General features: G+C 41.8%; 1 protein-coding gene across 2 annotated transcripts in view; it reads left to right on the forward strand.

Annotated features, from left to right (window-relative positions):
• Positions 1–15,022: 15,022 nt before the first annotated feature.
• Positions 15,023–23,911, forward strand: part of TAFA2 (TAFA chemokine like family member 2) — a 260,303-nt gene continuing 251,414 nt past the window's right edge. Inside the window, exon 1 of one of the 2 annotated variants that reach the window (XM_081956695.1) lies at positions 15,023–16,342. The gene's annotated coding sequence lies outside the window, so the exon portion shown is untranslated. The remainder of the gene's footprint in view (positions 16,343–23,911) is intronic. The other variant, XM_081956696.1, reaches the window with a different exon arrangement.

The following is a 23,911-nucleotide window of genomic DNA, read 5'->3' on the forward strand; positions in this document are numbered from 1 at the left end:
GGTACCGTCTGAATACAATAGACAAAGCCAGAGACTTTTATTATGGAATACTCAAGAAAAATGCAACCCCCCCCCCCCCACGTACATCTACACCAACACCAGTAGATTTGGATGTCTTAGAGCAGAGGATGTTTGAGAAAGAGACAGAAGAACAAAGAATGCAGACACAAAAAGAGAAGGAGGTGTAGGGTGCTGTAGGTGGAGTGGACCCCTCTGGATCTCTGTTGAGTTCCTTCTTGGAAGAAGGACCGTCTAAGTCTCTCACTGAAATGCCGATACTTAAACCTGTCGAACAACGTATTACTAGATCCACGACTAGACAAATGCTAGAATCTCACAAGCGCGTTGACCCCCAAACACAATGTGCTAAGAAAGAAGTTAAGAAGCAAACCGGAGCCATGGGAGGAGCAGGGCCGAAGATTAGTCTTGTGGAGAGAGACCTTCAGCAAATGCTTTCAATGCTCCAGACCAGATCCAAAGATGCTTAAGCTATTATCTTGGAACGTGAATGGAATGAACTCCCCACAAAAAAGGAAAAAAATATTTTACTATTTGAAGCAATTTAATAATGATGTTGTTTGCCTTCAAGAGACTCATATTAGGCTGCAAGACCAGAAGTATTTAGTGAATTCAAAATTGGGAACATCTTATGCTGCCTCTGATTTGGTAAAGAAAAATGGTGTGGTGATATATATAAATAAAAGATTTTCAACTAAAGTTATAGAGGCGGATGACGCTGGTAGATATATAGCAATTCAATTTGATACAGACTTTGGTCCCATTTTGGTGCTAGGAATATATGCTCCAAATCAACGCCAAGAAAGCTTTTATAAGATGCTCCATTTAAAAATTTTAGACTGGAACTTTAAGAGTATTCTAATAATGGGAGACTGGAATGGAGTGATTTCTCCAAGGATAGATAAGAGTACAAAGACTAAATTCACTACCAAATTACCAAAGGCTTTTTTTGATTTACAAGATGACTTGAAATTAAAAGATGTTTGGAGGACACAACACCTAAATGAGATGGATTTTTCTTTCTACTCAGATAGACATAAATCCTTTTCAAGGATTGATTTCTTTTTGTTAACACCGGATCTACTTCCTAAAGCTAAGAAATCCAAGATTTTCTCCAGGACACTTACCGATCATAGTCCGGTGTGGTTACAAATTGAATTAGGGAAGAGACCAAGAAGGTCTTGGAGAGTAAATGAAAATTTATTTAGATATGAAAAAAATGTTGATGAACTTAAAAAACACATGAAGGAATTTTTTCAGTTTTAACATGAATAAGGATACTCCCATTGAAACAGTTTGGGATGCAAGTAAAGCTTATATGCGTGGGGTCCTGATACATATGAACTTTAAACATAAACAAATTAGACAGAAAAGGAGAATGGAATTGGAAGATGAAATAAAAAGCAAGGAACAGCTGCTTATAGCAAACCCGAATGACCAGGCGCTCCAGATGGCGCTAAAGCTGTTGAAAGACCAATTTCAGATGCTTATAGCAGAACAAACAGCAACTAACTTACAATTTGCTAAACATAACACCTTTGCTAACGCTAATAAATCTGGTAGGTGGTTGGCTTATACTTTGAGAAGGAACACGAATGATAGAATTATTGATAAAATTGAGTATGGAGGGAAGATGGTATATCAACAAGATTTGATTAAAAAATCATTTGTGGATTATTATACTAAGCTATATATACAGGATAATATACAGAACAAGTTAATAGATGATTTTTGGGAAGGAAAAAGGGTTGCTAAAATTTCTGTGCTTCAAAAGGCAAATCTGGAACGTCTGATAACTGCTGATGAGATCACTTTAGTTATAAATCAACTTAAATTAGCTAAGGCTCCAGGGACTGATGGTTTGACTGCAATGTATTATAAAACTTTACAACTGGAAATGATTGAATATCTTACACAACTATTTTGTAATATACAACAAGGAGGTAAAATACCCTCCTCATGGAAAACGGCTTTTATCTCATTGATACCTAAAGACAAAGAGGGCCCTAAGAAACCAGAGGATTACAGGCCGATATCTCTTCTGAACACAGATTATAAAATATTTGCTAAGGTTCTAGCCAACAGATTGATGCCGGTTATTCAAGAGATTATTCATCATGATCAAGCAGGATTTATTGAAGGCAGACATATGAAGGAGAATGTAAGGCAACTCATAGATTTAATTGACTATCTTGATAAGAATAAGCAGATCTCTGCAGTGCTGGTTTTCTTGGATGCAGAGAAGGCCTTCGATCGAGTGAATTGGAACTTTCTAACCAAGACTTTGGAAAAGATGGATATGGGACCACGATTGCGGCAGGCGATTGGAGCAATTTATCAGCAACAAAATGCACAACTTATTATTAATGGAAATTTGTCAACAACTTTCGAGATACAAAAAGGCACAAGACAAGGTTGCCCATTATCCCCATTGTTATTTATTTTAACTTTGGAAGTCTTGTTGAACGCAATTCGGGACTCAAAATCCTTAGATGGCATAGCTATCAGGCAAAAGGAATACAGAACTAGAGCATTCGCCGATGATCTGGTTGTTACCCTTTCACATCCTTTGAAATCAATAATCCAGATGAAAAATATCATAGTAGAATTTGGCATGGTGTCTGGGTTTAGACTAAATCAAAACAAAACGAAAATGATGGTCAAAAATATGACAGAGATTCAAAGAAAGAGACTTGTAAGTTTAGCAGGTTTTGAAATAGTTTCTAAAGTCAAATATTTAGGAATACAAATATCAGAATCAAATACAAAACTTTTCTTAAATAACTATGAAGTGTTGTGGCAAAAGATACAGAAAGATCTTGAAGTGTGGAAAAAGTTACAATTGTCCTTGCTTGGAAGGATCTCAGCAATTAAAATGAACATTCTACCTAGATTTATCTTTCTATTCCAGATGATACCGGTGCTTAAATCAGATAAAACCTTGTTAAATTGGCAAACAACATTAAATAAATTTGTTTGGAAGGAGAAAAAACCGAGAGTAAAGATGAAGATTATGCAAGATACTCGTGAAAGAGGCGGCCTCAGACTCCCAAACCTCCGATTGTACTATGAAGCTGCGGTACTAACGCATGTAGCAGATTGGTTTGGGAAAACAAAAATGGAGTTGCTGAATATAGAAGGCCATGATCTTGTTCTGGGATGGCATGCATACCTTTTTTATGAAGATAGGGTGGATAAAGTGTTTAACAATCATGTTCTCCGAAGTGCGTTGATGAGAATATGGAAGAAGCACCGGCCCAATTGGGATTATAAAATACCGCTTTGGCTGGATATTGCAGACACCATGGGGATTATGCATACTAAGTCACTCGGGGGTTGTTTATATAAAGATGTGCTTATTGCTGATGGGGACAAATGGAAGTTAAAAACTTTGGAACACCTGTTGGAAGAAGGAATTATTTTAAATTGGTTACATTATATACAGCTGCAGAAGAGATGGGAAGAAGATCGTAGGGTCGGTTTTATGGATAAAGAAGTGGAACTGATTAAGCAGATAAAAGAGACTGGCCCAAAACAAGTTAAAAGAATATATAATGTATTGTTAGAAAGAGACTCAGAAAGTGAATTGGTTAAGGATTGTATGATTAAATGGGCTCAGAATTTTGGTGAAGTGGTTATGTTGGACACATGGGAAAAAATATGGGTTCAGAATGTTAAATTTACACAGTCACAGAATTTAAGGGAGAACTTTTATAAAATGTTTTACAGATGGTATTTAGATCCTAAAAAATTATCATGCATGTACCCAAATGTTCAACCAAAATGTTGGAGATGCGGGTGTCTAGATGCTACCTTTTTTCATGTATGGTGGACTTGCAACAAGGTTAAAGCTTTTTGGATAAAAATATGGTGGGTTATGCAGAATGTATTTAAGAAAAGAATACATTTCACTCCGCAAATGTTTTTACTGGGTATAGCTAAGGATTTCTCCAAAGGGGAAATAAAATTGGCTTTGCATATGGTCACAGCAGCTAGGTTGTTGATTGCGCAACATTGGAAAAAAGATTTTTTACCGACAATTGATCAATGGATTCAGAAGGTGGCGGGGTTCGCCGAAATGGCAAAAATTTCAGCTTTTTTAAAAGCTCAGAAACAGGAGGATTATACACAGGAATGGGTAAAATGGATTGATTATATAGAGAATAAATACTAGACTAAGAGTTATTATGTAGCCTTTAGGTAAGAATGCTTAGATTGATAGATGATCAGAGTAAATAATATATGGGATGTTTGGAATTGTTAGAGTGGTATACAGCGGAAGTCAGGGGGGTGGGTTTGTGTGGGAGGTGGGGGAGGGTTAGGGTGGAGGGCGGGGCATTATATTTGTATGAATAAATTAGAAGATGGGATTAAAGAAACAATGTTATTTTAGGAGAAATTTATATTAAGAGTTATATATGTTAAATTAGCTTAGAAGATGGGATTAATGTGCTATTATTAATCTAAGAGAAATTTATATTGTGTTTGTTGGGAGGAGAGGGGATACAATATGAGTAATTTACTTTAAGACGGGGGGAGGGGAGGGGGCAAAGTATTTGGTATAATATTTGAATGTGAATTTTTGCGGGGGGGTTGGGGGGTATAGCATTTGTATGAGATTTACATTGTATGGCGGGGGGGGGTGAAAAGGGGGAAAATCTGTTTGTACAAAACTCTTTTAATAAAAAAAAGAGACAAACAACAGATGGGGTGGGACATGGACCTGGTTTATAGAGTAAATTCAGCATACGCTAGAAAACATAACGTTCCAAGGGAGGTACACATTAAATTCCTTAGAAAGACCACAAGAGATGAGATTCTGAGCACACAAAGGGGGCAAGCACTAAAATACCAGGATAGAGAAAAAGCCATTCTGAAACAGATCCCTAAGAGAGTGAGAGAGAGAAGAAAAAACTATTCGCTACTAGCGAAGAAATTATACCAGAAAGGGGTGTGGTTCAGATGGCTGATGCCTGAAGGTATGCTAATTTTCTGGGAGGACACAAGAGTTAGAATCAATACAACCATAGAGGCTCAGGCCTTTATGGAAAAAAATAAAGCCCTCCTAGATAAGCCTGATGACACTACACCAGACACACAGGACACGGGAGGGGCCGGAGCTCTGCTGGTGGGAGGAGAAGGGGCAACATCGAGAAAACTCAGATCACAAAAATGAACAAGAAAATCTGCTTGATGTAAAATGATTGAAATTATTTGAAGATAAAAGTTTATATGCTGACAAAATACCATCAATCTGTAATAATCTAATGTATCAATAAATGAAAAGTATGAGTACGGGGGGAGGGACCACCTCCCGCATATTGTAACTGCCAAAATTTGTAACTTATTCCACTACCCCTTTCCTTGTTTATTTTTTTAAAAAAACCAATAAAATCTTGTTTAAAAAATATATATCAAAATAGCATTGCTTAGCCAGTTGGAGGCAGCATCAGTTCAGCATGAAGGACTGAATATTTATCTTTATTGAAACAAAAATAAAAATTGAGTAGCTTACATTCTATAATGATTGTGTTGTCATAGGATTATAGCAACAAGAAAGAAGGTGCCTCATTTCCTGCTCCGTTTTTATTTCATGTATATGCTAATATTGTTCATAAATTCTAAAAATAGCAAATAGATAGTAGTAGACCGGTTCTAGATTCAAGAAATATTGCCTTTGTTCTATGATTCTTGGAATTGGTGCTATGGATATTCATTGTAAGTCTATCATTTCTTTTTTCAAATGTCTTTTTAAAATTATTTCTTTTTAACAATTTCCTGCAGAATAATTCTATCAAAATTCATACATCATGTACAGTTACTCCTCAACTTATGACACAATTAGGAGCAGAATTTCCATTGCTAAGAAAGGCATTGTTAAAGTTGTGCCTGATTTCACAAAATTTTTTGCCATGGTTGTTATGTGAATCATGGAGCCATTAAGCAAATTCAGCTTTCCCCATTGACTTTGCTTATTGGAAGTCAGCTGGGAAAGTCACATATGGCAATTATGTGACTTGAGGTAGTTCAACCATTGTAAACACTTTCTGATTGCCAAGCACCCAAATTATGACCAGGTGGTTGTGGATGCTGTGAAAGTTGTAAGTGTAAGAACTGGTTATAATTAATTTTCTTAAGTGCCGTTGTATCTTTAAATGGTTACTAAATAAATGTTCGTAAGTTGAGGACTACCTGTATTCTTATCTCGTGAGATATGAATCTAAGGTTTCCGTTATCAGACAGCATTCATTTCATATAGGACATATTAAATGTGTTATAGGGAAAATGAAGGAAGGTTGAATCATGTGAAATATAGACACTGTACAATGGAAGAGAGTCCACAACAACTGTTGGTTACTTCAGAGGAGAGCATGATCAAAGATAGTACAATGGCAAAGACTGATAACAAAAACAAACAAACACCTGAAACTTAGTTTAACAGGTGTGACCTTGCAGATGGCTTTTGATCTCATCTTAATAACAAATGATCCCAAGACAGCTGTTCCAAACAGGGTATCTCTTAGAGTAGATTGCTCTCAGGATTAGTTCATTGCCAGATTTTAAAATTTAAGCTATTATAATGTGGATTGTTTACAACCATTATTATGATCAGGGTAATTTATCCAAGACAAGATGGATTGAGGATTTGAAGAACATGCATATTGACAGGCATTTGGGAAGAATATCATGCAGTATCATAAACTGGTTTATAAATCATTATAAGGCAGTGCTGGCGAACCTATGGCACTCATGCCAGAGGTGGCACACAGCACCCTCTGATGGCATGCAAGCCATCATCCAGTTCAGCTCCACCACGCATGCACACCTGCCTCCTGCCGGCCAGCTGGCTTTTGAGTCTGCTGTGTATGCGTGGGGTGGTGGTGCTGTGCACATGAGCAGGGAGCATGCAGGGGGCGGGGTGCATGCAGAGGGTGCATTGTACTTTGGGGGTTCAGGCACATGCTTTCGGCACTCAGTTTGGAAAAGGTTAGCCATCACTGTTATAGGGCCTAGTATTTATTATTTATTAATAAAATTTATATATCCACCCATCTTGCCATATTTAAATGGTGCATAACAATCAGATAAAACTGCAAATGTAAAACTAACAGATAAAAATATAAAAATTAAGAACAGATAAAAAATATACTGTGTACTATAGTGTTTCTAATATACTTAGAAATCTAAACCATCTCCAAATATTTAATGCAAACATTTACATTATTGATCTGCTCACGGAAGGTTAGCTTTTCTGATATCTTTACAACAAAGTTCCTTTCACCATGAATATACATTGTCCTTGCACGTGTAATAAATAAGGTTTTTAAATAGCTTTTAAAAATCAATCAGAATGTAGCTGGAAGGGACCTTGGAGGTCTTCTAGTCCAACCCCCTGTTCAAGTGGGAGACCCTATACCATTTAAGATAGATGGTTAGATATACTTACTTACTTTACTTACTTTATTTTATTGACATTGTACGTATATACACAGCTTACACATACAGCAAAATTAACATAACAACCAGAGACCAGGCCCAACACACATTATAATCCCCAAACACACCCCCACCCACCCAAAAAAATCTCCACCCCTATACCACCCAAGCATCCACACAACAGACCAAGTAGTGCTGTCCAATAGCTCACTGATGGTGGCCCTTTAGTTCCTTGTTGAGTGCAATTATAGCTCTGGGATAAAAGCTATTCAGAAGACGTGTGGTCCTAGTTTTAATTGTTCTTTATCTTCTGCCAGAAGACAACAGTCTAAAAAGATTGTAAGCAGGATGGGAAGAGTCTCTGAGAATGTTATGCAACTTCCACAAAAGCAAGATGCGAAGATGTCATTCAAGGCTGGTAGCTGGAGCCCAGTGATATTCTGGGCAGTTTTAATGATTTTCTGTAGAACTTTTTTGTGCGATGCAGAGGTGCTACCATACCATGCAAGAATGTCATATGTCAGGACACTCTCAATAGTGCTGCAATAGTAGGACAGAACTAGATGCTGAGATAGATTTATCTTCATTAGCATTCTCAGGAAGTACAGCGTCTTTTCCTGTGCACCGCTTGGAGCAGTGACGTGCGGTCAGGGGAGGCAAGGGAGGCGGAGCCTCACCTCTCTTCATGAAATAATAGTATATAATATTATTATAATATTATACATCCACCCGGGAGCTGCGGAGGGCGGAGGCAGAAATGTTGTCGGCGCTCCCAGATGACGAAGGCACAAAAGCGACAGTCGACAGTCGCTTTTGTGCCTTCGTCATCCGGAAACGCCGACATTCTGCCGGGCGCGCATGGACGGAGGTAGGCAGAATGGCGCCGATCCGATCCGGTGGGCGAGCGACCGAGGATCGGGCTGCCTCGCTCACTCTTTCGTCCGCCCGGATCGCCTCGGTGTCGCTGTGGCTACCTCCGTCCGGGAGCTGCGGAGGGCGGAGGCAGAAATGTCGGCGTTTCCGGATGACGTCATCCGGGAGCGCCGACAACATCAGCACGGATGGAGGTAGCCACAGCGACACCGAGGCGATCCGGGCGGACGAAAGAGCGAGTGAGGCAGCCCGATCCTCGGTCGCTCGCCCGCCGGATCACCTCGCACCATTCTGCCTATCTCCGTCCGTGCGCGCCCGGGAGCTGTGGAGGGCGGAGGCAGAAATGTGTGCCTCCAGCACACGTGGTCCCATTCCCCGCCTTCCTGATGACGTCACCAGCCTCACCAGCCATTAACCTCACAGCACGTCACTGGCTTGGAGAGTCCAAGCAGTGGGTTAATTCAGTCTGGTTGCCCTTGGACTGAGGAACATTTTTCCCTTTGACCACACCTCCTGGTGTGACCACTCCCCAGAATTTTTTCCTCAGTCTGCCCATTCGGATGTTTCTCTATGAGCTCCAGCTGAATTAATTCATTTTTTTGGCTTGGACTCTCCAAATATCTCTTTTGTTTTTTTTCTCAAATCTCCTTTCCTCTCCCCTCTTTCCCTTTTCATCGTGAGACTTTTTCAAGCTGCTTCGCCCTTATACGAAGCCAAGAGGTAAGCGTGATGGTGTGGGGGGGGTGCTCCATTGCTGCGCCATTTGAGCCAGCTTGGAGGCCCACCGTGCGCCGTTATAGAGCGCGGCGACAAGCGGCGAGGTTTTTTTTGGCGATCCTGCGTTCTGCCGGCCCATTTGTTGTTTTCCCGAGTATTTTTTGTTTTTTTCGCCCGTCCTCGTTCCCAGCCGCCGCAGAGGAGCGTGCGACCGCAGACAGCACATGCGGTCGCTGCTTTCACCTCTTTCTCCCCCACGCTGTTGCGGAGGCCATTTTTAGGTGCGCGATTTTTGCGCCTTTTACTAACGGCCGCGCCGCTCAGCCACGCTTTGCAAGGAGACCGCTGGGTGGTCGGGGGCCTTGTCTGGGGCTGCCCAGCGGGCCACGACCACCCTTATCGCTCGCTAGGCGGCGCTGGTGACTAGGTCGATGGTGGCCTTTGCACTGGCTCAGGGAGGACATTTTTACCATGCAGGCCCCAATCTTTTTGATCCCCCTTTGGCTTCCAGCTTGGCCTGGTCCTCCCTGCTTTCCTGCCGGGCCTTGCATCCTAAGCTGGCCCTCCTCACCTCCTGTATTCTCTGACTGTCTTTTTACTGTTGTGCCAGTATTAATTATGTACTTCTCTCACGAATGTCCTTTGTCTTTTCTCTCATTCCAGCCTAGCCAGTCAGAACCTCCGGTTCCTACCGTCTGCCAGTGCCTTTGCATACTAGCTTGTGTGGTCATTGGCCAAGGAGCTGCCCAGCCCTTTTGGGTCCGTAGATGCTAGGTCAGGCCATTCTGGTTGCAGAAACTACAGCGAGCATTCAGCTCCATCTTGATAGAATAGTAAGTACTTTAAACTACTTAGTCTCCTGGATTACCAGTGGGTGTTCTGGGAAGATCGCTTGGCAGTCGGTGGTGGCGACAAGGTGTTCCCTACCAAATCCCAGGGAAAGCTTCAAGAAAAGCACTGGCCAACAAAATCTTGGTCAACAAAATTCTATTAACAGTCTGAATTCCGCATCCTATGACGCGAATAGCCGCCTGGTCTTACAGCCAAAACAGGTGGCCCTCATCATTAGCCCCATTAATGGCAAATTACCTTACTGGAGTTCAATACAGCTGGCGAGGGGTCACCTATTTAAGTTATTGGGGCTCAAAGCTGATGATCTGAAGGTTGAACCCTTACCCTCCCCTCAATACTGCTCCAGAGTCAACATTCCAAAACTACTGTTCAGAAGTGGATCCTGGTTAAGATCCTTTGGCATCCTGCCAAGAAGAGTCTTCAAAGACATATCGACTAAGCCACTTTTGAGTAACCGACAACTTGTGAGTGGCAGGAGACTTATTGCCCCCAAAAGATCCTCAGTGGCATATATTAATGAGCCAACTTCGAATGCTATCCCAGACAATGCACCATATATTAGCTATATACCTACTTCTGCACAACCCTCAGCTGGCGTTCTCTCAGACGGTAGGCTAACTGCTCCTCCTACAACTCGCCAAATCAGCCCCCTGCAGCATGAAACATCTTACCAGGAAGCTTCCCTCGATTTGATCAGCTGGGAAGAGGTGGCCCCAAAAGAAGCGACATCAGCTCAGGGCACCCAAGGTCTCTTGGTTGATGGGTCCCAGGTCAATGTCTCTGGGATTCCACCTATCTATGGGACTGATCTGTGTCAAGACGGCTTTTGGAACCAGGAGGAGACGCAGCTCTTTGGCTCCTTTAGAGCGCTTCCTCAATCGGAAAGAGCCCAAATTATAGAGCGTCTGGATGCAGTTAAGTCCAAGCTTCGGAGTCTATCAATCTCTGACAAGGATTCCTTTGGACCTCAGGGGTTTTATACTGATTTACCAGCAGACACTCCATTGGCATTTTCTCCAAAAAGTTTAATTCATAAACCTGGAGACGCAGGGCTAACTCAAACCCTGCTTGATGACACTGCCAAATACCTTCCAACTAAGCAACCAGTCAATGCCACAAGTGCGAACTGGAGTGCGCTTAGAGTCTTACAGCCCCACGAGCAAGGCTCCCCTCCCCTCTCTTTTCCCCTGCTTTTGCCTCCCAAGAGGATGACCTTGCCATCTAATAATGGATGTATTTTTTTGGATCCGAAGGGTGCTCTGGAAAAAATTAACACAGAATGACTGGTAAACCCGGTTACCCCCCCGCCCTGCACACTCAAGTGCCTTTTGTGGAACATTGCAGGCTGGGGGCGAAGATGCGGCACTGCAGAATTTGCCAACTATATCCACTCATTTGATGTGATCCTGCTTCAGGAGACCTGGGCTTGTGATAAGATATCCTTTTCAGGGTTTACAGCCATCTCATTGGCCGCTATTAGACAATCTACGGCAGGGAGGCCTAAAGGTGGTCTAGCTTGTTTGGTCTCTACTTCTTTGAAAGTGGAGACAGTGGAACTACCCTCCTGTGGCTCTTTAGCTATGGCGCTTTTAATTAAGAAAGGACGTAGTAAACTGTTAGTGTTCAATGTTTATCTTCCCCCGGTGAGGAAGCAAGCCGATATCAAGGCTCAATGGGGCACGCTGGAGAACTATATTACCTGTATGGAAACTAAATTCCCAGCAATGTACATCCTAATAGGGGGTGACTTTAACGCCCGTGTGGGAGCTCAAGTCCCTCCAGCGATAGAGGCACTCTACCCCCAAGAAACCCTCCAGGTCATAGGCCATCTGACTTCAGCCAGACATTCTAAGGACGAATTAACAAATTTTGCTGGCATCCAGTTAGCCCTTCTAGCAGCCCAACACAACAAGATAATTCTTAATGGGAGTACCCTAGGTGATCTGGCTGGCGAATTTACTTTTAGTTCCTTACGTGGGAGTAGTGTTATTGATTTTGTACTGGTATCTCGACCCTTAAGAGAGGCAGTCCGTGCTTTTTATGTGGATTGCCTTACGCAGAGTGACCACTACCCCCTGGTTACAATCATTGAGTTTTTTTCAAACATACATCTCCCTAGGGGCCCTCAGATATTAGACCCCTATGTAGCCTCGTACACAAGGAGGATCAAATGGTCTCCCAATATTGAAAAAAAGTTTCACTCTTTTTTATCATCTCCGGAGTGTCTCAACTTGTACAATCAGGTACTAGCAAGCAGTGGCTCGGAGATAGTCTTGGCCTTTGAATCACTAATTAACAGTGTCCAAAGGGAGCTTGGAGCTGTCTGTGGGCCGAGTGGTCTATATCAATCACGAAGTAATACTTGGTTTGACAAAGACTGCTTGATGCTTAGGAACCAGATTAAACGGGCTTACCTGCTCTACTGCAACCGAGGGGACCAACGCCTGCCAGAGGACTACTACCGCCTGAAGCGGGAGTACAAAGGATTAATTGCTAAGAAAAAGAAAGCTAAAGAGAGATAGAGAAGTGGGATTTACTTCTCCTCTCTATCCAGCAGAAGGACACCCGATTATTTTGGCAAATTGCTGCCAGCTTTTTGTCGGGCCATCGGGAACTCCCTCTATGCTGCATCTCTAACAGAGACTGGGAAAACCATTTCTTGGCAATTTATCAGGCGTCAGCAAGTTCAACCGTGCCTGACCCACAGCTGTCTCCTGTAGCCCCTGACTGGCAATCTGTGACCCATGCTGAGATCACCAAGTTTATCTCCGAACTTAAGTCAGGCAAAGCTCTTGGCCCTGGTGCTATTCCCCCTGATCTGCTAAAATCCAACCCTGAATGGTGGATTCCTCTTTTGGCAAGACTCTTTACATATATTAATTCCTCTGGCAGAGTACCTTCCTCCTGGAGCTTAGCAATTATTGTGCCAGTTTTTAAACGAGAAAATAGAAACAACCCAGCTGACTATCACCCCATAAGCCTGCTCTCCATTATTGGGAAACTGTATGCCAAATACCTCCATCGCAGACTCCTCACTTGGGTTGAGGAATCCAATATCATTGGTGCTGAACAAATTGGGTTTAAAGCGGGCTGTGCCACACTAGATCACTGCTTTGCCCTAGCGTACCTGGTCGACAAATATACTACTATACCAGGTGGCAAACTCTTCACTGCTTTCATCGGCCTAAAGTCAGCATTTGACTCAGTCCCTAGGGGTTTGTTGTGGTCAAAACTGCTTAAAAGTTCTATTGACAGACGTTTGCTGTTCTTAATTAGGTCTCTATACAATCAGACCTCCAGCCAGGTCAGGTGTGGTCTGCAGGGAGAACTTTCTAATCCTATCCCGATTAAGAATGGAGTAAGGCAGGGATGTGTTCTGGCTCCTCTTCTGTTTAATATATTTTTATCTGACCTGGCTAGTTACATCGGACATATTGAGTCCCACGCTCCGAAGCTGACAACTACAAAGATCCCGCTTCTTCTTTACGCTGACGATGCGGTTCTCCTTTCATTGTCAAGGCCAGGACTGAAAAGATTACTTTCTGCATTTGGGTCTTACTGTGCTGAAAACTATTTGGCTATTAACTATGATAAATCAAAAGTACTAGTGTTTACTAGAGCCCGGAAATTGTATAACTGGGATATCAGTGGCAATGCTGTTAAGCAGGTTTTCCATTTTAACTATCTAGGTATTCAATTTCAGAACACTGGTGCCTGGACTAGACATCGAACCCAGGTGCTGAACTCGGCCTCCTGTAGTCACCAGCAGATTTTAAGATTCTTTTATACCCAGAGTGGCCAGTTAATTTCTTCTGCCCTACACATTTACAAAGCCAAAACGCTGGCCCAAACTCTTTATGGCATTCCCATATGGATACGGGGCTTCAAGGACTGCATTGAAAGAACCCAGGCTGCTTTCCTTAGAAAACTTCTGGGTCTTCCCCCTTGTGTTGGTTTTGCCCCGATATACCTGGAACTAGGCATTCGATCGGTGGAATGTATGGCCTGGATAAACACCTTTAAATGGTGGTTTCGGGTGCTCTTTCTGGCAGTTCCTGGCAGCTACCTCTCCCTGGTGTTCACGGACTCCCATATTTCTCGCTGGGAGAAAGAGCTGCTGAAGAAACTTCATCTGCTAGGTTTCACAGAGGATGCCTTGGGAAACTACGACCTCAAGGATGCCCAATTTAGGATAGTCCAACGGCTCGTGGACATTGATTTACAATATCTACGAGCCAGAGCCAATAAAACTTGCTCCCCCCTGACTCTCAACCAAGTTAATAACTATGGATTGAGGATGGCTTCCTATTTTTATACCCTAACCATTCCCAAGTATAGAAGAGCTTTTTCCCTAGCTCGCTTCAATGTCTTGCCCTCAGCACTTCTGGATGGTCGTTTCAAGAGGCTCCCGATTAATAAGCAGCTGTGCCCTTGTGACAGAGCCGAGGTTGAGACAGCGGAGCATGTCCTTCTATTTTGCCCTATGTATAGCACGGACAGATCTAGGTTACTGTCTCTTCCTGAAATCGTCCCTTCTGGACCTGATGGCTGTGATTTGTTTGTGCATTGCCTTGGGGATGTCTCCTCGTACATCACCTCTCAGGTTTCCAGGTTTTTCTTGAGAGCTGTGACCATTAGAGGAGAGAGCTGTAACCTCCCTTAGTTGGGCTCTTGGTGACTGGCTGCTGTGTCCCTTTTGTACTGTTCGTGTTTTGGTCTGTGACTGTAAATAAAGTATTATTATTAAGCAGATTAAAAATGCACATGCACGCAAATAAATTAGGTATCCTCTTTTGACCCAACTTTCCCTGCGTTATACAGACGCAGACTCAGCTGCTTCGGTGGGCAATGATCATGCTCAATAGACCAGGCTAAGATGCTGCGAAACTGAACGGAGGATTTGCAATAGATTTTTCAGAGGGGATTTTGGGCTGTCACTTTGCAGCCCTCCTATTCTCGGCGCTCACTCGAGCGTTCCCGCACTGCACTTCGGTATCGTCTCAACACAGGAGGGAGACAGAGGCCGTCTTTTGCAAAACGTTTCACGCGGCCGGCTTCTCAGCTGCGGCCGCCAGTAGGCGCTCTCGCTTCAGTCGAGAAAGCAAGAAGGGCTGCAACGAAAGAGTCCGCCTGAGCTTGACGAGCTCTCTTTCTTTACTTACCACTCGGCGGGCTGCGGCTCTACTTCCGAAGGCTTGCCGTTCGCCTGCCAAGAGGACAGGTCAAGCCTCCAAAAAGCGTCCAGCTCCTCAGAGGGAAGCATTGGAACCAGGCGCGCCGCGACTTTCTCATCTTGCCGACTCCCTCCCCGGACTACGACCCGACGGCTGCCTCATTCCTTCATCACTTTCTCTGTGCGTCTGTTCAGGGGCGCTCCAAGACTGGAACCGTTCCGCCTAAGGGAGACGCGGGAGTTGGGTGTTCTTATCCAACCCCTCCGACGCGAGGCCGCGCAGGACGCGAGTGTGAAGCCGAGACCCGACGCCAGTCTCGACTCGGCGGGGCCTTTGGGATTTGACACCTGGTTTAGCCAAAAGAATCTGTGGCGATGTGTCCAGAGCCTAACAAAGCATTCTAAGGGATCCGCGACCTCCCGAGGGAACCCGCTTTCCATTTCCCCCCTCCGTTTCAGCTTCAGCCCAACTGATCATCCTCGCTCCCGCGTGGGAAGAAAAGAGGAGATCCTGTCGAACGTGGCTGTCTAGGAAGAGGAAGGCGAGAGGCCAGCCCTCTGGAGAAGTGTGGACAGCCGGCTTCGGCTGAAGGAAGACTTTCCTTTTGTCGAGAAAAAGCAGTCAGCGGGTCGGAGGGAGAAGAGCCTAAAGGGTATCTCTGTGTTAAAAATTCGGCCGAAATGAAATAACTGAGCGTGGGGATGCCTCTGTGCGCGCTTGGACCCACACGCACCCATTCCCGCGGAGTTTCTCGCCTTCCCTCGGAGGATCGGAGCGTCGCTGCTCTCTGAGAGGGCGGGAAGCAGCCCAGGCTGCGGTTCTAACTTGTCTTTTCGTCTCCTGCCTGCTCTATTCTGCGTTTTGTAAGGTTGCAGTTGGGAAATTGGGTGAGCACATCGGTTCCTACTCCTGAACTACTGCTGAAGGGTGCGGCTAACAAATTAAATTTCTAATTTCTACCTTCTCCACTTTGCCTCCTGATTTATTTTCGTGCAATAGAAGTCTGCTCTCCTCAGAAGACTGAGAAACAGCCGCTGCAATACTTGAATAATCATTTAATAAAAGTAACCCTCCCGCCACCTGAAGTAACCACCCTCCTCCTCCGCCAACTACTTTTCACCCTTGACACCCCCCTCGCCCTCCCCCCCTGCCACTGGATGCTGAAGACGGATTGGGAATTTGTAAGCAATGCAAGTCCGATAAAGCTGGAGTCTCCAGCCGGGACGTGGAGGAGGTTCGCTAGGTAGTTCCTTAAAGAAACGGGTCTGCAGGTAAGTAAGAAAAAGGGTTGCAAGCGGCGACTTCCTCCATCGATCCGCTGGTCTCGGCAGCAACGCTCTCCCTGTTCAGAGGCACAGGTTAAGGTGGATAATTGTTTTTTTAATATCCAGTCACTCTTTTTTCATAGGTTTTCTTTTTAAACAAAACCCCCAAGAGGTGGAAAGATAGGTGGGGCTGATCTTGTTAATGGTGAAGTGCTGCGGTTAAGCCATTCCTGGGGAATGCTTAAATTGGCGTAGTTATTCTGCAATCCTTGGTCTGTAATAGGGTGTGTATGGAGGCTGCATAGGTACTGAGGGAAGGCTGTTACCCTAGATCCACTTTCTGAGCAATCACTACCCTTAAACTGGAAAATACATTGAAAGGAACCCTCTAGATTTCGACTTTGTTGGCAGGGCTGGGCATGGGAAGCAGAACAAAGAATTTACAGAAACACAAGACTTTATTGTTTGTTTGCAACAAAAATCAGTTAATACACTACCTTTATTAGAGTAGCACTGAAGGAGTTAAAATATGTCTATGGGTGACAAGCCTTCTTTCTAGGCATTGTGCATTGGCATTCTTGTGTTAGCCATTGTTCTGGATTTGTTAGTTCATGGGGTGGATTTCTCTACTGGGCATGTTTGGTCTTGAAAGATATCCATTTCTTATGGAGTCAGTTGTGATACCTAACTGCTTCCCTACCACTACCTCATATTCAAGTGATTTCATTTTGGTTTGGTGTATGTGGAAACAGAAACATTTGATAAAAGTGCAAGGAATTGGGAATTTGCTTTTGAATATTTTACTCTGTTAAAGTGGGGTTAAATTGGTTTGGAAGACAAACTCTGCAATTTTTTCTGAGTTGCATTCATGTCTGGAAGTAAGTATTGTTTTTTTTTAAAAAAAATTTAATTTGTATTAATTAGCCCATTTGGGCTTGATAATATGTGTTGACTACATGTCAAGTCTTTTTTTTTGAAAATCTGACCCTACCTGTTTCTTATTATTTCAGCCTTCCTTTTTCTTTCCCTACCTGCTATATATGCAGGTGGACTGTCCAGGAGAAAGATTAATTTCTTCAGTAACTCCTTTCATAATGAGCAAGAGTGATAAACTTCCAAGCCTCATATATCCTGAGATTTTAATTTTGTTTGGATACCAGCTACTTTCTTAGATGGCTTAAATGAGAGGTTGAAGAGTCCAGGAATTGTTTTAAGAATGTATCTGAGAGAAATAAAAATGTTTACGAAGTATAATGCTTACAACGTAAGTTCTTGTATAAATGTTGTCCAGATTGCAATATATTTTGCTCATTTTCATGTGTCGACTAAGTAATAGTATAGTATAGTGTGTAGTGGAGAATACTATCGTACAGCATAGTAAGGTATTATATAATATAGATTGTGATTTTCTTTTTTTCCTGGAGTACCTTTCCAAATTCAATCAATAGTGAGGCTATTCCCTGTTTTAACACAAGCAAGAGTTGTGAAATTCTTCCTTCCTTGTGTAGCTATGGCTCTTAAGATTGTAATTAAAGGATTCTGCTGGTTTCCGCACTTCAAAGATGTATAGTGATGTGTTTCCTTTTCAATTATGTTGCCCCTCTTTATAATCAATTTGATAATTGATGGGTGTATTTATATGTTCAATGTTTACTTATACTTATTTTTACTTACATTTTTCAAGTAATAAAGAGACCGCCAGTTGAAGTATTTGTAGTATTTGTAATATTTTTGGTCTGTAGTCATTACTTTCATCCAAAAACCAGGAACAGTGTTTTGTTTGCAGTGCAAAGTTCATTTAAATGATCTGATCTTTGATTTTTATCATCTAGCTTCAGATGCAGACATCTGAATGTTACCCTCTTTGAAAATGATTTTGTTAGTCAATCAAACTAATTAAAAAAACAAATTTCAAATTTCTTATTGTATTCAAAGCATTGACATTTAATCTTTTAATCTTAACAAAGCATATTTGCTTGTACATATATATAAAATTGAATTGCCAGAATTCTTTTCAAGCATCAGAACAAACTACTATGCAGGTTGCTGAATATTAAATAACAGTATTTAAACATTTTTTTAAAAAAATAAAGGTTATTAGTATTTCTAGTTGGTTCTTGTACTAGTTTTATGTTCACAATTATTTATCAAGTGATTTTGCAACTGAATATAGGGAATTGGAGGATGTAAATCTTCATATTTTAAACTTCCTTGTTCCACAGTTTTCAAATCCCCTAGTTTACAAAGCCTAATTTTGGTACCTTTTTTGGAACTAAATGCTAATTTCCAAATTCTTCAGATTTCTTCATTAAACAAGTTGTTTTTTAAAAGCACATTTGGAAACAGGAAGAAAAGGAAAATGGATTTGAGGTAAGTCAGTAAGTTGCTTGTTCAGAGTTTAAATAGAATAAGGGAAGTGATATAGTCATTCAAATTAGACTCTACTTAGTTCTTTAAATTGCATCCAGAATAGCTGTTAGGGCTACTGAAGTGATAATTGTTGTCATTATATTAATATGAACTATTTCTATAGCATTGGCAAGTTGTGGCTAATGAAATGTATGTTAGATAGAATACGATTGCCAGATACAGAATTCTGCAGACCTCTGAGCTACAATATTCAACTGGGTGTATGGCTCAGTGGATTTTTAAATTTTAAACAACATTGCAGATAGATTTCTGGTCTATTGTTCAAATAGCATTTAATCCTTTCTACTTACTTTTCAATAACATTGGACTTTCGAGTTACACAAAATATGGCTTATAAGTGAGGTGCCATCCCAGACCATATGAGAAGTCAATTGCATTTGAGAAGCATATCTAAATAGTCTGGTGTGAAAGATATTTAAGATGTTTAAAGATACTTAAGATCTCTAAAGGAAAAGGTGCTCAAACTCTGAAATACCATAACTTTTTGATAAAAGTAATTGTGTAACAGTGGTGGGTTCCAGATCCCGGTATGCTGCAATGGGGCTGGATGTCCACCAACGTTCCAGCTGCTTGGCAGAGCGTTGCACAGGAACCGTACGCTCCGTGCGCGAAAGCCCCGATCGGCTCAAATACAGGTGAGGAAGGCAAGCAGGCGGGTGGGCCCTATGGAGCACCGTACCGGAATGGTACCTAGTGCTCCCAGCAGGCACTGGTACGTCTGTACCGGGGTGTACCGGTCGTATCCCACCACTGTTTTGTAACCTCCTACAGATAAAGCAAATGTACATTGGATTATTAGTGCTCAAAAGTTGAATTTAAACATGTAATATGTGACATTTTAGAAAGTTTCAATCCTGTTTTACATGACGTGATCCCCTGAAAATAAGGACAGCACCAGTTGCTGGCATTTTGCCTCTAGCAGCAGAGAAGTTACCAGTGGAGCTGCAAATTGTATGCAGGAGAGTTTCTCATGGACTGGCAAATAGATCTTTAACTTGGCTATGAGCTTGAGCCCTTGGACTGTATGTAACTCTGTAATAGTTAAAGCTGTATATTGGCATTGGATGAACATGTACCATGTACAGAAACCTTTTATTAAATCAATCCACTAATCTATTTACTTGAGCATTATCTGGTCTGATCAGCCATACACTGATAGATGTAATGGATGTACAGCTTTTGTTGTTGTTTTTGTTGTTGTTTACTTACTCTCTAAGAGTAGAAGTATTATAACTATTAGTCTTATCTGGGCCTCATATTAAAGGTCTCAATAACCCCCCTCCCAAATTTTGTGGGAGTGTTATAGCCTTGTTTATATTTGTTACTCACCACTGGAAGGCACTAAATGAGGACCAGCTTTGTCCTTGCAGTGGAATTCCTCAGGCATAAGGATTCTATCTATGCCTGATGAATTTCAGTACAAGATAACACTGATTGCACAGTGACTCCTATGATTTTAATTTTTTTTATTTAGTGCATGGCACTCCTAATGGTCAGTGGCAAACATAGCATACAGATCTTTATAGATCTTCAATTCTTCCATAAAAATAATTACATGGGACCCCATGTCACTTTTTAAAGTATCAACTTTTATTTATTAAGAAGCACTTTAGAAAAAAAAAAGCCATACCTCAAATCGTTATACTGTATAATGAAATGGGATCGATATTTGAATATTCACTGATCATATGGTATTCAATAATAGGGATTTTTATAGATAATTAGTCATCTAAAGATCATTTTGTACCAACCATGTACCATTCGGTTTAGTTCAGGTAATAATCAAGATAAATAACCTTGGATATCTCTTATGCTGGAAGACAGGAAGCTACAGAAATAACATTATCTCCCTTGGAAATGTATTTTAAATTTAAATTCGTTGTTAATATATGAAATAAGGCCACTTAATTGTAGGAGCTTATTGAACTCACTGAGATATTTCATCAATAAAAATAATTTTACACACAGACATGCAAACACACAGACACACACACACACACACGCATGCACACACCCCATTGGATTGGATTATTTAAAACTTTAGGAATAGAAATAGCAATTAAACTTTGTTTCAATTATTAAATATCAAAAATTAAAAATACATCTTTAGTAGAAAATAATAATGAATTTTTTTAAAAGTTAGTTTTTTGTCTCTGGTATAAGCAGAGCATCAATTGAAATTGAAAATAAAATTGAATATGGTGTGGCTATATAAAAACCCATACAATTTACAATTCTGTTAGGAAGATTTACTTTTATCTCCTTTTAAATATATCAGTTGTTCTTTATATATTACTTTTAAATATAAAGCCATATTTTGATTTTGGAGGACTGTATAATTTTATTGAAACTGTTATTGTTTTAAATATAACTTCTTACTAAATTATTACTATAATTATACATTCTGATTTCTTAAAAATTGAGTAGCTATTGAATTAAACATAATAAAAATGCTCTATAAAATATTTAGATAATGATATTACTTATTAGCTTTCAAACTTACTAACTTAATGGGACTGAATTTTCTATAAACATTACTAGGATTGCATTTTCAGTATTAAACCTATATTCCATGTCTATTGTAATGTAAATGCAATATATATGGAAACTTAATGGGTACTATATCTTTCCTGAAAAGATTGGTGTTCATAATTATAAATTAATAGTATACTAGTAATGCAATCCTGTGCATATAGAAGCCGTAGTAAGCACACTGAGTTCACTATGGCAGATGGTATAACTGTAGTCAAATAATGCAAATATAAAGCTTCATATTAAAGACTATGATTAAAATATGAGCTTTTAGTATATCAGCATTCAACATGCACAAATATTTTTTCTTGGACTGCAAATTACTTAAATCTATATTTTTACAGTTAGATTGTTATATAAATATATTTTCATGAAATTACCTGTATAAACAAGTTGATGATACATGAAAGTCTGGGGAAAGTCTGGCGAGTAGAATGGCAGCTTGGCTTACTTGAGCCTGATGGTATCTCTAGACATGTTGCTTCAGAATTCTAAGAGTTTTAGTCTACCTGTCTGGCAGGAGTTGTTGAATAAAGCTTTTGTCAATTCTATCTAATATTTTGAAAGTTAATCCACAGACTTTTCCCTTTTCACTACAGAGGTACCTAATAGCAATGTTCATGTTTTAATTTTATATTTACCGGTTTTCCAATGAATAATTCCTGATAAACCCTTTATTATCTCAGGTACCTATCTAGGAATGTAGTGTAAAACTTCACAACTCCATAATAATGCAATTCAAATAGATTTGGGTATTTTTCATATTTGGAAATATAATTTATAGGGAGAGAGATTTACAGTGGTATTTATGAGGATGATATTCCAAATTGACACAAATAGTAAGAGTAAATTCATTCCAAAATCCTTTGGAGTGATAGTAGGGATTTATGGAGAAAATAACGTAGCCTATGCAGAATTCTGTGTATTGTACGACATATACTTCAAGTTGAAAGTATGCAGCTATATTCATAGTTGATCTCCCTCACCTGCTCCCCTGGCTATGGACTCCGCACTCAGGCCCACTGTGGCGGGGACCCTCCCAGTGGTAGACCAAATCCCTGGTCTCTCAGAGGAGATGCATGAAGTAATTGCCAAGGCAATCTCCCAGGGCATAGCCGAGGGGCTACAGAGGCGTGAGGTGCAACCACCTGCACCCCAGATAGTGCAACCAGCCCCCCAGGTGATGCCTTCTGTGTTCCGTAAACCGGACCATAGGTCTCCTTCCTACTTCCGCAGACAGACACCCTGCCAGTCTGACCCTCAATCTAGTGCCTCTTCTTTTCAGCGTCCATACGCACAAGGAATGGATCGCGCTCAAGATAGGCAGCCATTTTGGGACAGGGCCCGTCACCAGCCCTTTTCCTGTCAGCCCTTTCGAGGAGGGTCTGGCAACAGACCGTTTCATTGGAATACGTGACCATCATCCCAACCCTCCCATGGGGGGGTGCAATTCTTTGCCGACGGGTGGGAGGAGATTACCTCGGATACATGGGTCCTTCAAACAACTCGATTCGGTCTCACTTTGGAATTCCTACCCCCCCCCCCCCCCGTGCCACTTTATCCATTGTCTGACTCCCAAATGTCCCACCAAGAAAGGCCTCATGGAGGCCGAGATTTGTCATCTAAGGGAGATCAGCGCCATAGAACCAGTTCCCTTTGGGCAAGAGCACAGGGGGTTCTATTCCATTCTATTTCAGGTTCCCAAATCCGCCTCTAATGCTATCTCAATGACATCTTGATTCAGGGTTTACCATCAACCTCGAGAAAAGTCACCTGACTCCCGACACCAGACTTTTACATCTGGGAGCGGTGATAGACACATCCTCTTGCCAAGTATGCCTGTCTCAGGACCTTATTGCGAGCTTTCAAGAACTTGCCCAGAGAGTCCGCCTCTCCCCCAGCGCACAGTTGCTCACATTGTTGCAATTACTGGGCAAAATGATATTGTGTCTATCAATAATTCCTTGGGTGAGGCTGCACATGAGAGAACTGCAGTAGTTTCTGCTCCCAATGCAGAGGGCCAATGCCAGCAACTCTCCAGTCAGGGTGCGGCTTCCTCCCAAGGTCATTCGCTCCCTCAGGTGGTGGCAGTCCCCAGCTCTGACTAAAGGGACCTTCAAGGAGCTTGCCCGACTGACCATCATGATGGATGCCAGGCTATTCAGTTGGGGAGCCCACCTTCACAACAAAGTTGCACAAGGACAGTGGTCAGCTCAAGAACTCACCCACAAATAAAACTGGTTGGAGCTGAGGGCAGTAAGACTTGCACTTCGAAGTTTTCAAAGGGACATCCAGGGCCAGCATGTCCTTGTACTTACCGACAACATAGCAACGAAGGCGCACATAAACCGCCATGGGGGTACCAGGTCCAGATCTCTCATGTTAGAGGCAGAGGCGATCCGTTGATGGGCGGAAAGATATCTAGAATCCATGCAGATGGAGCACATCTCCGGGGTGAACAATGTTCAGACAAATGGCTGAGCAGGACCACCCTGAATTATTAGGAGTGGCATCTGCATCCACGACTCTTTCATCAGCTGTCGCGGAGGTTCTGCCATCCCCTGGTCAATCTATTTGCCATTCTGGAGAATGCCCAGCTCCCTCGCTTCTTCA

The sequence above is a fragment of the Natrix helvetica genome (assembly GCF_964273705.1).
Source record: "Natrix helvetica genome assembly, chromosome: 6".
Lineage (NCBI taxonomy): Eukaryota > Metazoa > Chordata > Lepidosauria > Squamata > Natricidae > Natrix > Natrix helvetica.